This window comes from Neofelis nebulosa, chromosome 4 (assembly GCF_028018385.1).
Source record: "Neofelis nebulosa isolate mNeoNeb1 chromosome 4, mNeoNeb1.pri, whole genome shotgun sequence".
Taxonomy (NCBI): domain Eukaryota; kingdom Metazoa; phylum Chordata; class Mammalia; order Carnivora; family Felidae; genus Neofelis; species Neofelis nebulosa.
Window position 1 is genome coordinate 51,958,569 of NC_080785.1, and position 16,912 is coordinate 51,975,480.

General features: G+C 44.8%; 1 long non-coding RNA gene across 1 annotated transcript in view; it reads left to right on the top strand.

Moving 5' to 3' along the window:
* The first annotated feature begins 274 nt into the window (after positions 1–274).
* LOC131509254 (uncharacterized) overlaps positions 275–16,912 on the top strand; it is a 76,808-nt gene continuing 60,170 nt past the window's right edge. Inside the window, exon 1 of the long non-coding RNA XR_009260394.1 lies at positions 275–390. This is a non-coding gene — a long non-coding RNA (uncharacterized LOC131509254). The remainder of the gene's footprint in view (positions 391–16,912) is intronic.

The window sequence follows — 16,912 nt, forward strand, 5'->3', positions numbered from 1 at the left end:
CCAGATGACACCTGGTGTGTGGACGAGCCCCCCCGCCCCCGTCTCTGGCTAAAGGATCTGCATGTTCAGGGAAGGAGACTAAGCCATTTTCTGGATTAACTCTGTGTTTATTTGTAATAAACTATTGTAGGCGCTACAGGAAAGGAACCCCAGAAAGTGGTCCACTGCCAGAATGATGACGACTCCTGGAACTTTCTCTGATTCTTATTTTCCCTCCTACCTTGCTCATCATCTTATGTATTCAAATCCTTCTTGTATTTATATAGAACAGCTACGATGCTTCACCCAGACCATTGCACATCATCACATCAGAGAGGAAGACACATGTGTGATTCATTTTCTTAAGCCTCAAGTCTAAGGATTTACCTAAGGACCCAGGAATGTCATGAGGTAAGTTTTGGAAGTGTCTGAGGTGGTCTGATGATTATCGATTGGCAGGCTCACCTCCTCTTCCACTAACTGGCTATGGGTTTGCATTTACAAACTGTGACCCACCGTGTTGATAATCTGATGGAACATTCTAGAATGTGGAGAAAAGTAAATGGATGGTCATGAGTGTGCTTACGCCCTGTGTAGCAGTCCTGGACACCGAAGGGAGGCCCTCAGGAGCCATAGAGTGTTGGGATGGGGTCAGGACTGGAGGGCTTTAAAGGTTATCTATGCAGACCCAGTCATTTTACTAATAGAGATCCAAAGAAGCTGTACTTTCTGTCCAGGGCTCCCCAAGCATTTATTTAGTTTCTCTCTTCATGTGAGGATTGATCACATTGCATCATGATTACTTACGAGTCTGTCTCCCTGTGCGTTCAGATTCTTCAGCTGTAAGTAACAGAAAACTACTTTAAGCAAAAAGGGGACTTGATTGGCTCAGTAACCAAAGAGTTCAGCTGGATCCAGAGGCTTTAACAATGCTCTTGAGATCCAGTCTTTCTCCGTTTTTCAGTTTTGCCTTCCATTGAGCTGGCTCTATTACTCAGGCATGCTTTGCCTGGTGAGGCCAAATGGCTGCCAGCAGCCTTACAAATAGATCTTCCCAGCTCCAAATCCAGAAGAAAAAAGAAGACACGTTTGTCTGCTAAATTGGCTCACATTGGCTGTGAACCACTCCTGAACAAGTCATGTGGCTCTAATGGGCCAGCCATGGGGCACATGCCCTGAAGCTGGGGATGGGGTCAGTCCTACCTAAACTGCAAGGAGTGAGGGGGAGGGTGGGTGCTCAAACAATATCTAGGGCACCATTGTTAGAAAGGAGGAAGAACTGGGGTGCCTGGGTGGCACAGTGGGTTGAACGTCTGAATTCGGCTCAGGTCACGATCGTGCAGTTGACAAGTTCGAGCCCCGCGTCGGGCTCTGTGCTGACAGCTCAGAGCCCAGAGCCTGTTTCAGATCCTGTGTCTCCTCTCTCTCTGCCCCTCCCCTGCTCGTGCTCTGTCTCAAAAATAAATAAAGATTTAAAAAAAAAAGGAAGGGGGAAGGACAGAAGCTGAGCATACAAAGAAAAATAAATAGCTCTTGCCCTCCCAACTCAAACGTGAGCTCGTTAATAGAAAGACAGTGCCCATGAATTTTGCTTCTGCCCTGCTTCCTAGGGCATTCCTACCCATGACCAGGGAAGCAGAGACTCATACATGGTGACTATTGTGAATTTCTAGCTATGGGAACAGCTGGGCTAATTCTTAGTGTGAGGTTTTCACACCCTTGATATTGGTGACATGGTGGCTTCTGGAAAGGCTTAAAATCATCTATGCTTTTGGCATCGTGTCCCTTCCATTTAAACAATGTATTTAAGAACGTATTTTAACTTTGCTGTTCAAAGTCAGAAACGTCAACGGCCTTGGTTTTGGCCAACGCCATGTTCTTTGGCAAAGTGATTGGCACTTTGGTAGTTCTTCCTAACTTACAGGTATGCCAAACCTGTAGTTATAGTAGGGATTCAACTTGGCTAATTGCATTTGTACTGGACACATCTCACGAATATCTTCATATTCTTTCTGCTTTGCCTCCAGGCTCTCAGCCGCTCTCTCTGCCCAGTCCCTACTGTGGCTTTCACTAGCTGAGGGCTGACATCATTCTGCAGCCTGACGCCATGCTGTCACACACCCACCTCTCTGGTTCTCTGTGACATCCTGGCTCCGATGGAATGCTGCCCTGCAGGCCATGGGCTGTGTCACAGGGACTAGATGGTTCAATCTGGAAGTGCGGGGTGTTAACTCCCCATGGTGCACTCATTGACCAATGGCAAACAGGAGATAGACAGGAAATTGGTAAAAACATTTCCTCTCCCTCCTCCCGCTCCAGATTCTTTGAGGCCCACCGTGAAGCATCGCTTGGCCTTGCTTTTTATCCTTCCCTGCCTTGCTTCTCTTTCCTTTCACTTCTGTTGCCCCGAAACTATACCTGCCAAAGAAAGCAACAGAACTTAATTCCTGCTTCTGGCTCTGTTTACTAGGAAACCTGGTCTAACACATTATTTCATTTTTATGTCCCATTTACTCTCAAAGCTGCAGAAGAGGGTTTTAAGTCCAGTCATCTTGATTGGCTTTAATAAAATGGGATTTCTCTCTCTTTGCCTATTTGTAAGATGAATAAACTGAGGCACGCAGTGGATGTAACTTGGTCAACATTACAGGCTTAATCATTGGGCCACTTAAACACAGAATCTGAGTTTCCCATCTCCCCATTGAAGGTTCTGCACCCAATCACAAGGTAAGCCTCCATCTGCATGTACAAAGTGTTAGGGAATAATTGGGACAAATATCCCAATCATTCAAGCTAGGCAAACCAAACCAAAATAGCTACATAATTGAACTCAGTGTCTCCACTTCACATTGGGACTCTGGAAACAGCCAAAGACATGCTACCCAAATGTTGCCGTTGTGTTGTTATAAGTGCTCCTGATGGTGGTGGGTATGTATTTTTAAACAGCTCATTCCCATTTCTTTTTTACATTTGTTTTTAATGTTTAGTTTTTAGAGAGAGCACGTGCAAGCAGGGGAGGGGCAGAGAGAGAGGGAGACACAGAATCCGAAGCAGGCTCCAGGCTCTGAGCTGTCAGCACAGAGCCTGATGCAGGGCTCGAACCCCCAAACCGTGAGATCATGACCTGAGCCAGAGTTGGACACTTAACCAACTGAGCCACCCAGGCACCCCCATTTCTTAAAATATTTTGCATTTTGGGCCAAATTCCTTTGCTTTTTAACTAATGGAGATGAAAATAAAGTTTCAGCAAAGGTAATAGACTCTTCACAGGAGGGGAAATGTCATGATACATAATACATTTCAGACTTGGCTAGAGACGTAGTATCAACATGAAGGTAAGGTTAATTAGTACGTGTATATTTTGTGCTCTGGTGTCTTACTGATTTCAAAGTGACTCTTTGCCATTGTTACGAGTTTGCTTAAAATGAGCTTTTTAAAAAAGATCTGAAATTATACTTAAATACTTATAGAAAACCAGTAATAAAGAGGAATCAATTACAAGAAAAAAATTCTGGTGATAGGATAAGCTCCAATCCAAACCTAAAAGGAAGATGTGATGGTTCCTGAAGTCTCCTCTGTGTGGTGGCTAATATTTAGGGTAGGGAGTGGGTGCTTGAGTTGCCCTGATTTTATATAGAAAATTTTAAAATTCATAATTGTGTTATTTTGGGGATCCTACTCTCTTTCAAGTATTTTCATTAAAAAAAATTAAGTTTACTTTAATTTATTTTGAGAAAGATACAGAGAGCAAGTGAGGGAGGGGAAGCGAGAAAAGGAGACAGAATCCCAAGCAGGCTCCATGCTGTCAGCACAGAGCCCAGTGCCGGACTCGACCTGACAAACAGTGAGATCACGAACTGAGCTGAAATCAAGAGTCAGAGGCTTAACTGACAGAGCCACACAGTTGTCCCTCAAGTATTTTAAAGTAGTTTTAAAAAAATGTTTATTTATTTTTGAGAGAAAGAGAGAGAGAGAGAGAGTGAGAGGCAGAGCACGAGTGGTGGAGGGGCAGAGAGCGAGGGAGACAGAGAATGTGAAGCAGGCTCCAGGTTCTGAGCTGTCGGCCCACTGCCTGATGTGGGGCTCAAACTCACGGACCTTGAGATCGTGACCTGAGCTGAAGTCAGACACTTAACTGACTGAGCCACCCAGGTGCCCCGCCCCCAAGTATTTTTCAAGCACAGTTGAGGATCTGATGCTCAGAATGCAGGTGCTTCATCATGGCACTACCGTCAGCACAGCATACGTTCACCTGCAAAGACAACGCATCAATCCGGCAGGAAAGACACTCATGCACACAGGCAGCCCAAATTGTCAATGACTCACCAACAGTAAGAGCACGATAGTGCTTTCTGGCACCCATTTAAAAATTTTTTTTTTCCAACGTTTTTTATTTATTTTTGGGAGAGAGACAGAGCATGAACGGGGTAGGGGCAGAGAGAGAGGGAGACACAGAATCGGAAACAGGCTCCAGGCTCCGAGCCGTCAGCCCAGAGCCTGACGCGGGGCTCGAACTCACGGACCGCGAGATCGTGACCTGGCTGAAGTCGGACGCTTAACCGACTGCGCCACCCAGGCGCCCCTCTGGCACCCATTTAAAACTGCATGCGTGGTGACTGTTCTAGAACAACAGCCAATTATATGCATACTTCAAGTACTTAAAGTAGAAAAACTCTTGGCTTTAATGAATGTGCATCTAAAAGAACTGAAGAAAAGTTTTACTTTGCTCAATGTTTCCAAACCTATCAGTTTGGAAAACGATGGTTTTAGGTTTTTGATTGGCTCCCAGCTTGGATTTTGATTTTTTCTGTAGCTTGGGTCCTGGAACAAAGAGGGAAAACGATTAAGACTTCATAGAAAATCTTGATCAGGCATTCAGAGAAAGGCCACAGCTATATTCTGTCCTGGAAAGACCAATATGAAATACCATTCACATGATGTAGTTGGGAATTACAAAGAAGGACAGGGCCTAAGCCATGGTGTCCTTGTGGGAGAGACTGTTAGAAAGAAAGGCATGACATCTTTTATTTATTTATTTTTTTGAGAGAGAGAACACTGAGGGACAAAGAGAGAGGAAGAGAGAGAGAATCCCAGCACAGAGCCAGCACAGAGCCTGATGTGGGGCTCAACTGCATGAACTGAGACATCATGATCAGAGCCGAAATCAAGAGTTGGATTCTTACGTGACTGAGCCACATAAGGACAGTCCACGTTAGGACTGTGCCCTAAAGGCGTGATATCTTTTAACATCTCACCTGTCAACCTTTGCTGAAATGATAGGTGATGTGTGGATCAGTTCTCATGGAAATCTGAGAATTTATCACATTCTGATCAAGTGTATGGAACAAATGGAAACCAAGATGAGCCAGATTCTTCTCTCTTGATTCTTTCATCTCCAGAGTCTTAGAAGAAACTTGGAAATTTCAAAAAGCTCTCTGTTTCCCAAGAAAGATAAGGAGGTTCCAAAAAGGAACAACAACTGGCTATTTGGTGTTGTGAACTTGTCAACACTACTTGACAGAGAAGCAAATGGTGCAGAGCAAGAAAACTGAGATTTGAACCTTGGAACATTTTCAAACAAAGATCTTCTGCCAAAGAATCTTTAATATCTATTACTGCCTCTCAAATTATAATAAAAATACCATGAAATTCAATGAAACATATTCATTTCCAATATACAACAATGCTAGGCTTTTGGTCCCAATTAAGCACATGTTTTTCCAGGGCGTTGAGCTTTGTGAGAATTTGTTTTTTCACAAAAGGTTAAACAGCTCTTTCACATGAACTGCTTCAGTTTCTAAATGCATAAACCGTAATAAATGTTAAACGTTAGAGAAAAAAGATGATGGGACAGAATTTGTTTGACGATTAGCTCTTTCTGGCTGTGGAAACACCATGATACTCAACTTCATTTTGGAATAAGGTAAACTTTTTCTCATTACTTAGTTTAAGGATTAACTGGACACCAGCATCTTGAGAAAAATCATCTGTGGCTGGTTCATTTCTGTGCTGTTCCAATCCAGCTTTTGGGCTCCATGGCTTGTCCAGACCTCAGCTGAGCTAATGACGAATGCTCATATCAGGGATGCATCATTATTAACCTTAGGAACAAGCTGAGCCATGTTACTTTCTTACCTCTTCCTTTGTTCCGTTATCTCCTTCCATTCCTTCTCCTTGTATATTTAAGAGCAAAACAAGTGTTTGAAAGTTAAAGGGCACAATATTTTTCAAAGCCAGTCAACTGTATGAAAGAAACAAGGGAAATCTTACATATTTGGATTAAATTTATAGTCCACTGCTATGAAGAAGGCACTCAATGCTCATTACTCCCAACCAGAGTTAATTTTATCTTTAGAATGACTTTACTTTTCTTAGTTAAGTTCCCTTTTAAAGCCAGTCTTCTCCTAGATAATGATTATTCTAGTAAATTCATTATAATCCATGAGGTCTGGGAAAGTGAAGCAAAGATTAATGTGCCTGTGTATCTTTAATCCCTGGTCTAAGATCATTGTTTAGGTTCAGGGTCTTGGAAAAATTTAGCCTTATTACTGTTTAAGGATCTGACAGCCAGCTGTCTCTGTACTTTTAACAGATCAATTCATTCATTTTTTCAAATGAGCTTTTCCAAAATGCTTCTGTGCAGTGCCAAGAATATACTTCTCATATTTAAATTTAAGGCTGATATATTGGATTTCTTTTCTTAGTCAATTATTTTTGTTTTTTCCGATTCATTCTGTATCTCAATTCCTTCCAACTTATTGCTGTTTTATCATGAGGGCTGTGAATGTGGCTAATAGAAAATCGTGGATAATTTTAAAAGTAATGAAATTTACCTTTGAATATGGGTATATATGATGTTTTAGAAATTCGTAACATTCCAAGGAACATGTTAGAGCCATCCTCACAGGATTTGTTCCAGTGGGGATTACAGGTGGTCATTCAGATCCTCAGTTCCTGTCCCACTGTGGAGAGAGACAGAAAGACAGAACTCTTAGCACAAGGCAACCTGCTAAGTAAACATTTATGTTTCTGGCTCAGCATTTTCCTGAGTTGGTGGGTAGGGAAGAAGTTAGGTATTATTATGTTGAGTGCCTCTTACTGAGTCTCTTGGTTTGCATGGGAGAGAAAATGAAAGACAGAAGAGTGGTGTTTAGGATAGATTTTATTGCTCTTTTATAAGAATCTGACAAGAGTAGACTGGTTCACAGTGGGGGTATCCTCACACATAAGTAAGAGTGAATTGTCTAATATAGAGTCTAAATGGTAGCAACCACTTATTCCATTGAATTTGAACTGTAGCAGGTTTGGTTTAAGGTTATTCCCAATGTAACCGGTCAGTGGAAGTTACTATAAGAATATACAATCCACAAAGATAGTACCCAATGGATATTATACACCAGGAAGGAAGCCTTACTGTCATCGAGGACCCAACAGACCATTTAAGTCCTGCTAGCACACTGCAAAGAAAAAACGGGAGAGACACAGTCCCTGATATAATAGATGGTGGAATGTGGGGCCAGAGAGGGCTATGTCTACCTCTTGGTTGGGTGCAGTCAGGAATTCCTTGAGAAAGTAGTAAACAAAGATGGTTGTCTTTCCAACACAGATGATTTGATATTCAGATCTCATACTATTGGGCCTTCCACTGAGAAACATTTGGAACCCGTTGTCTGTGGTAAGGCCAGAAGTGTGCGCATCTCACAACACTGGATCTGAAATCCTTGTGAAAAATCATGAGGAGGAGGGATGGGGTTATGGGGCTTTGGAGGGTGACGTGGAGCCCCTGGATGGGAACCCAGGTCGCCATTCAGCACCCAGGAGCTCCAAGCATCTGCTCACTCGGGGCTACTCCAAGTGACATTTTTGAAGTAATCCATCCTGAGCGAAATGCTCCCTGTATCTTTTTAGATAGTAACTGAAGTCTTTTTTCGGTGGCACTGCCCCCCCCCCCCCCCCCCCAGGAATTTAGACCTCTTTGCGTGCATCCCTGCCTATTCCGCCCAATCCCTTAGGTTGGTTTCCTCTCAGCTTCCGCGATGAAAATGTGCAGAGATCGCAACCAAAGACCTGCAAAGCAGTTTGGAAATGTTTATTCATTAGTGAACCCTTAGTGCCTCCCATGACTGCTGCAACTTCTGTTGGTACAGATGGCAAAGGGCTGGCTCCTGAGTGTGTCTTCCTGAGGCCATAGAGCAGGAAGATGACAATCAAGTCATCTCTTTCTCTCTTATCATGCTGCCCACTTGCTCCTCTGCATAGAGCCCCAGTGCCAAAAATCTAGTTCATTCCAAATATCCCCAGGCACAGTCTTCATGTAGGTGGTACATATTCCAAGACCCAGCATCTGGATGCCTGAGACCAGGGTATTGCTGCGTGGATGGACTTCAGCCACTCCAGATGGGGTTTATGTTCAGGAAGTATGGGACCCCCCGCAGAGACTTCAGAATGAAGGAGGAAATAAGAGATAGAAAAGAGATAGATATCATGGCCCTGGCAGCACAGAGAGGGCTTTATGTACATGTTCTTACAGGATTTGGCTAAACATCGTGTACTGTTTATGTGAAAGTGGGAAGCCCTGTAATCTCTGTCCCTGAAGCACCATAGAAGTATTGCAACAGAAAGGCCAGCCAGCCTTGGGGCTTGGCAGTGGCTCTCTCCAGCACTCAGTTTGGTCCAAAGTGCTGCCATTACCATTTGGATGCAGCTCCCTGTAATGTGCAAAGGCTACCAGGAAAATGCTTGCAGTCACAAATGCTGCCATCACAGGACACCGAAAGACAACCACGTATCTTTGTAGGAGGCCATCATGGCTCGCATTTACCTCCCTTGTTTGAGGCAGAATCCAGAGAGGGTAGAGAGAAGAGAGGAGGGGGTAAGAGGCAATAAGGCAATTTTTGCCAGTGAAGCCAGGAAGCTCAGGTAAACGCACCCCTTCTTTGTCGTTTTGGGTCTTCAGGGTGATCGGCTGAGGCCGAGGAGTCTTTGGGGGCGAACCCAAATTAGCTTGTGTGTGTGTTTGGCCTTGAGGAAAGGAGAGAGCAAGGCAGAAAAACAAAAGTGGGAAGTGGTTGCTTGGAGCTGAGTTTGGCTTAGGGTTTTGAACTCCATTTGAGCCTTTGGGCTCCAAGCAAAACTCAAGGGGGAACGAAAGCCACAGGAACCCAAACAAGGCTAAGGCTTGGCAGGAAGCCCTTTGTGGGGCCGAGGGCTTTTCACACAGCTCTGCCTATGCCGGCCTTTCGGTGGTGGGTCCACCTTCCACCACAAATAGCGTTTCTTTGGGCTCGTGTGAACCAGTCATTGAATGTATTCAGTCAGGACTTCAGTTTTCCCAGAAGTAGAACCCCTCTTTGACACCTAAGACTGTGTCCTTGGCTGGCAAGTTATTTACCCCGTAGCCCAGCCAGGCAAGGAAATGATGTTTTTGTGAAGCAATTCACGCTGGGGTTGAAGAGATGCGGGGGGTTGTAAAAGGAAAATATGAACAGAGATTTGGAGCTGAGACTTAGACTCTGATGGGTGAGCCCCCTGCCCCCCCCCCTTTCTCTATAATAGTCCTAGAAAAACAGAGGTGATGTCGTCATAGCAGCTGCTGATGGCCTGACAGACAGTTTCCGCAGCGCTACATGAGGCCCTTTGGTGTCCCTGTCAGGAGATTGGCGGCTGAATGACACCAATGAGGCCAGGCCTGTATTCCCTCTGGGAATGCCGCCCTAATTGATAGACAGAAGGCAAAGAGAAGGATTGTTTTTGAACCTGAAAAGAATCCCCTTTTTTTCTCCCTAAAGCTCATGCCCCCACTCTCCACAGCTCTATTTTCCCCTCCCCCCGACACTTTTTTTTAAAGGTGTTTTGTTCCCGAGCAGTTACAGGGCTTAATGGAACCGAATGACTTTTACCCTTCACAATCTGTCAGTCAAAAGCCCGACTCCAGGACTGTTAAATAAAGTCCTTTCAGAGGCAGACAGGAGAGGAATGTGTCAGTCAGGCAACAGACCCTGTTGTGTTTTAATCTGTCAGAGGGGTGATGGGGGAGGGCAGCGGGCCCCAGGCAGGGCACATTCCCAGCAGCCGTTAAGAGGCCTTGACAAATCCAGGTGTGGAGCCAAAATGTCACCCAATCACCCACATTCTTGAGGTGTGGGCTCAGAGCCCCCAGGCACTCGGGTGTGCAATCAACTATGAGATGTTTGGGCAAACTTTCAGCACAGGCTTCAGACTAAGCATTTTTAACATAAAACCAACCACTAAGTGCTGGGTATCGGTACAAGGCATGGCTTTCAAATTAATATCCCGCTTAGCCGCGAGCCCTGCAGACAGTAATCCTCCAACTGAAGGGCCTTCACGTAGACTCCAATTCCAAACCAATTTTGCAGAGCCACTTTCGTTTTTTTTCTAATACTTTCCCTTCACATTATATGACAATCCATTAATCTTGCCCATTAACTTAAAATTGCTGGGCAATTTTTTTTTTCTTTGAGAGCTCTGAACAGTTGCTTTTGTTCAGTATGGATTCAGAGCTTTCCATAATAAAAAATGTCTACCGTTAGACATACTAATGATCTATTCCTTATGTTTCAGTGACATTTCCTTTAAGGGATTAAAAAAAAAAGTTGGAAGAGGATGAGGGTAGAATGGAAATGGGGCAGAAGCGGTGGGGAAGTTAATATTTAAACAAACAGGGCTTGTTCTTATCAGAATGCTCCAAAGTACCAGTGCAGATATTTCTACAAAGGCCAAAGGCCTGAGTGTTAGGGCAGGAAAGCCACCCACCGACCCGGACAAGTGGCTTGCTCATGGCGGAGGGGTCGGCGGGACAGGAGATCCGCAGTGTCTCAACTCTGAGGGTTGTTTTGGCTCAGGGGTACATGTGGGCATATTATTTATTACTTGCTTGCTTTTTTCCCTCTCTTTGGGAGACTTTGCACAAAACAAAGGAATTTCTCCCCATTCCCCGGTTGTCTTTTCTTCCGTATGCCATCTTCCACCTCCCAATGCACAACTCCCAAGATACACAGAATGAGCAGAAAATGATGTCTCTCCTCTTTTTCCCCTTTTCACCCCATGCCCAGAGCCAGGTATCGGGGTGTCCACCTCCTAGCCATCCCTGGGGCCATTGTTGATACTTGTGTGTGTTCATTGTGTGATGAGAAATCCCCCCACCCTCTTCTCTCCTTCCATCCTTCGCTAGCCAAAACAGAGAGGCTGTGTTTTCTTCTATCCGTGCATTCGGGCCTCTAGGGGTAAGCCGATTTTCGACGAATTAAAGTAAGATGTGAAAGGCCTCTGGCCTGGGCTGATAAACTGTCACGTTGAAGTAGTTCTAAACATGGTTAAAACAAATGTGGCACACTTCATGTTACTGGAGCTAAACATTTGCCAAAGAAATGGATGTTCAGCATTTTGCTACAATATATAAGCCTGGAGACTCAAAACAGGCGAAACCCGAACTGATTAACAGCAAAGCAAACCAGCTTATTTCTGCATTAGGGTGGAGAACCGCACTTCTCCCGTGTCCACTGATAAAGTTCTGGAAGCTAATCTCAGAATCTATTGCTCCTCTGCAGTTTACATGGCGCTGAGTTAGATTGGAGGCCCAGAGGAAACTTCACGGGAGCAATCTTCCTCTAGAATATTAATGAAGTCTTCAACTTCAGCCCTAGAAATATGTGCACTGAGGCTTCTCGAGTTCATCCTTCACCGATTATTAATGATCTGCCACCCTTAGAAAAAAAGCCATTTCTCGGCTCCCTTTCTGCCTGCCTTCCTTTCCCTCCACCTAAAACAAACATTGCATCTGGGGCACTGCTGGAAACACAGGGGCCTTCTTCACAAGGGAAACAGTTTTCCTTTATGCTTGAAATGCCAACGGATACCGTGACTTCTGTTTTTAACATTAATGGCTACACAAAAACTTGCAAGCAAACCCCTACAGCTGATAGAAATGCTTCTTGAAATGGCAGTGTGTGCTCTAGTGGGAAAGAGAAACCTCTAGATAAAGCCCTCGTCCCTCCAAATTCTCTGTAGGTGGCAGTCAGAAAGCTGCTCTGGCTAAAACGCAAATAAACACACAGACGAACAAATAAACAAAAATAAACCCCAATCGTACTTGTTTATCTGGCAGTCCCCAAGTTCAGTGAAAGCCCAGTGAGGAGCAGTTTCTCATCCTTCCTGGGCCATGTCTACAGCTGTGGATGGAGACAGGCAGAGCCTGTTGGTAAGTCACGCCCTGGGGCAGCGTGGTGACACTCTCAGCGTTGGACTGGTGGTGCCCACATATGACCCAAATCTCCTGTCCCCTCACTTGCAAAAGGAGCCCGTCCTTCGGTTTGTTGGTGGCTGGACAGAGCAGTCACATATTGGCCATAACATTTCTCAGCCTTCACACTTAAACGATTCTTATGAAACCTACATCCAGCTAAGTTTTCATTCGTGATGATACAGTTTCCTTCCTAGAGTTGTACACGGAAGCAACTGGAAGCCGCATTTGAAGGTGGTTGAAAAGTCCCGCTATTTTAATATTCAGCAACTTCAGTTAGAGCAATAACGTGCTCTTGGAGTTTCATCTGAAGATGTCAAAACCAGATTACCAAAAAGCCTGAGGAGCTGTTTCCATGGGCAGAGCCTGGGGAAGTGAGACACAAGTTTGCAAATCAGTACGTCAGTGACTCGGGATTGGCAACAGACTCAGAAACTTGGCCACCGCTTGTCCAGTTCATTTGTTGCCAGTTCTTACATGATTTCTTTTCCTTTCTTTCTTTCTTTCTTTCTTTCTTTCTTTCTTTCTTTCTTTCTCTCTTTCTTTCTTTTTTCTTTCTTCCTTTTTTTTAAGTTTTATTTATTTTGAGAGAGAGAGGATGAGTAGGGGAGGGGCAGAGAGAGGGAGAGAAAGAGAGAGAGAGAGAGAGAGAGAGAGAGAGAGAATCTCAAGCAGGCTTCATTCACACTGTCAGTGCAGAGCCCAATGTGGGGCTCGAACTCATGAACCATGATTGTGACCTGAGTCGAAATCAGGAGTCAGACGTTTAACTGACTGAGCTGCCCAGGCGCCCCAGTTCTTATGTGACTTCTAGTCAAATCAGATCATCTTTATCATCAATTATTTGAAAATAATAATTTTAGTAATGTTTATTAATTGTAATATGTTGATTAGACATTATATTATGGTGTAACAGTAATAATATATGCTGGACGCACTCCACCTACATTCTCTATGCTTATCCTACTTACACCACAAAGACCCCTGTTTGGGGGCGGTGTTTACAGCAATTAAGGGAATGACCTCTGGTGACAAACCGTGTGCTTTCAAACACGGGTACTGCCAGTTACCGCGTGTGATCCTCATCTATAAAACAGGGGTGATAATGGCACGTACTTCACAGGGCTTTTGTGTAACTAAATGAGTTCACATGTGGAAAGCCTCTAGAACTGTGCCTGGCACGTCCTAAGTGCTGTGTAAGTGCTGTTACTTGTTATTGTTTGGTTCCACTGTGTGCAGCCGGCATTAATCACTCAAGACGTGGTTTCCACCAATGGGAACAGCGTTTTTTTTCCTCCCCATGACTTATTCATTCCCAAACTGGAAGCCTGGGTGCCCTGCTCTCCGAGGGCTAGCATTCTTTATCAACAACAACAGGCACTGGCCTGACCGTTGACCACTATCCATCCTCCAACTGTTCTGTTGGTGTATAAAACAGCTCCAAAATGGTGGCAGTGAATTTCTTGTGAGAAAGTGGTTTTTTAAAAATTTTTTTTTAAATTTTTTAAATTATTTTTGAGAGAGAGACAGAGAGAGAGAGAGAGATAGAGAGAGAGAGAGAGAGAGAATGCAAGTGAGGGAGGGGCAGAGAGAGAGGGAGACACAGAATCTGGAAGCAGGCTCCAGACTCTGAGCTGTCAGCACAGAGCCTGATGCAGGGCTCGAACTCGATAACTCCAAGATCATGACCTGAGCTGAAGTTGGACGCTTAACCCACTGAGCCAGCCAGGCGCCCCAGGAAGTCGTTTTGAAAAAGCTTCTGGGGAAAACTCCCTTGTGAGCAGACAACCCTGAAGAGACAGCCATTCCCCCAGAGTCATGCTCAATGAATCCCCTGTGCCGCGTTCCCTAGAAGCGGCTGAAAACTTCTGAGGAGCCACAGGATGGCACCTTGTTCTCTGGATCCCTGTGTGTTCTTCTCACTGTGCAGTCTCAGAAGTGCTGGGCCCGGCCCTTGAGGCCATATTCTTTCAAGATGTTTGACCCTGGCCATTAAACCTGTCTTGGTTCTCCCCCAGGCTGCCCTTGATCTATACTGTTTAGTGCCACGGCAGGATATTAAAGTGGCACCCTCTGTTAAGAAAATAGTCTTGAAACTAGAGAAGATCTCTTAACAGGGCACACAGCAGAGCGTGGTTGCTTAGTAAGGGTATTCTTGAAAGCCAAAACCCCTTCCTTGGCCCGCCCTGGGGTGTTCTCAGACCATCTTGCATAGTGGATGAAGTCACACCCTTTGGGCTGCAAAGCACACGCGACTTCTGCCAGGACACTGTGCCTGCTGCCTCCTAACTGCGACCAGATCTGCCACTCGCCTTTCAGAAAGACAGCTAAACTTGCCAGGCGTGGCCCGCTGGCCTGTTTAATTGAAAGACCAGACCACGCTGAATTTAATCCAGCTCAATTCAACAAATATTCATTGAACACCTCTATAGGCCTTTAATCACTTATTTTCTTTCCTATCAATAAATCGCTGGGTACATATTGCCATGAAACAAGAACATCTGCAGAACCAGACTATTTTAACGTCGTTTTCTGATAACCTTGGTCCTCCCCAAACGAATTCGGAAGTGCCTGTGGTTTTTGGCTCATTCTAGAAATGGAATGTGGCTTGCCCTCTAGCTCTCACCTCTTGCAGGTTCGCCTAGGTGTGGTAGGTTTGGACTGGTGTCCATACACAGCTTTGTTTGGTTTGGGGTAAAGTAAGGGGCGCTTGAGTTTGAACCTTGACCAGGTCTGACCTGGTCACAGGATAGTCTGTAGCCCCTTCCTCCCAACAGGAAGCAAGCTATGGATCCATCCTGTTCTTAGGGGGGCAGGAGGAGTGGGGGAGGGTGGCACTGTCCAAATTAGAGTAAGTGGTGAGCTGGTCTTTCAGCCTCATGAACACCAACTTTGTAACAAGGACCTAGTTCGTTAATCAGCAAATGAAGTGTTTTGGAGCTCACGGGCAGGATGGTGGGGGCACTTGAGGACGAATGAGCGAGACAATACTGGACATCGTAGTTTTGTCTGCCTCTCTTCTCCTTCCGCTGGGAAATTTCTTCGTCTCTATCCTAGGTGTTTCCACTGGATTGTTTGTTAATAATAGAGCCTCATCCCTGGCTGTCTTAGGCAGTTAGTGCTGCTGTAACACAGTGTCATAGACTGAATGGCTTTAAGGCAACAAAAATTTATTTCTCACAGTTCTGGAGGCGGGAAGTCTGGAATCAGGTGCCAGCGCAGTTGGGTTCTGGTGAGAACCCTCTCCAGGTTGTAGACTGCCGACCTGTATCCTCACATGGCAGAGAACAGAGACGAGCAAGCTCTTTTGTGATCTTTATAAGGGCACTGACCTCATTCGGGAGGGCTCTGTCTTCACAAACTCCTCTCATCCTAATTACCTTCCAAAGGCTTCCCTCCCCAACACCGCCACACTGGGAGGCGGGTATCAAGATATGAGTTTTGGGGGTACGCAGATATTCAGTCCATGATGCTGACCCTGGGAGTAGACCCATGACCTAGGCTTCGGCCAAATCCAATCTTTCTCTCACAGGGATTGGGCCCAGCCTTGGGCATACGGCCTAAGTAAGGTCAATCATATCCTTCCATGGGAGCTGGTATATGGGCACTGGGACAGATTTAGGGCCTCTTGCTTTTGTGTGTAGAGAAAGCCTGTGATAAGAGAATGAGGCCAGTATACAATATACAAACGAAGAGAGGTAAGCAGAACAAAGAGATGGAAAGAGAGAGAGAAAGAAAAAAAGGACATTGTTATTATTTGAGTTCCCGTGCCTGAAAAAACCCCAACCTTTAACTTCCTAGTTTATGAGCCACTAAATCTACCTTTCCGTGTAAGGTTGTTTACGTTGGGTTTCTTTCACTTTTGATGGAAAGGTGCCTGACTAACATATAGGGTTTAGGGACCAATAGTACATACAAGGTTTAGCTATTCCTCAACTAATGACTTGGCTTTGGCAATCTCTTAACTGATCTACATACCTCTTTCCTCACTTGTAAGTGGAGTTAAGTGTGGCTACAGTGGAGGGCACACAGTGCCTCTTAGGAAATGTATGTGGAATAGTAGGAATAATGTATGTGGAAAGTAGCTAGTAATATAGGGATAGTATGGGGTTTAATCCTATGAAACTTCCAATATATGATCATGTTTTGTCCTATAAAAGAAGCAGCTTCGTGTGGTTAAACTGCTAGCAGATTTCGTTTACTGAGCAAGTAGAACCCCATTGTCAGTTAACATTGATTGTGAGGACCTACTATGCACAGGCTTTGTGCTAGAGGCTGTGGAGGAATTAAAGGTGGAGAATACAAGGTCCCTGTTCTCAGGGAGACCACAGCCAGTGAGGGACACACAACTTACTAAGAAACCATTGCTAAAGTGTTGGCCTCACCCTAGAAACTATCGAAAAAGTCTAGTGTTGGCTTTTTTTTTTTTTTTTTAAGATTTCATCTTTATCAGTGAAATGTGTCTCGTACAATCTGAGAAGGATGTAGATAGTGTCAAACTGAAAGGAGAACTCTGACATCACACTTCCTAGAACCCCTCCTTTTGCAACTTCTCTCTTTGAATCCCTTTGGAACTGTCACTCGTCAGCCCAAAAGAGTCAAGGATCAAGGAAAACGCTGAACACAAGATGCCTTTTCAGTCATCTCTGTGCCGATTCACCCTGTCTGCATGAG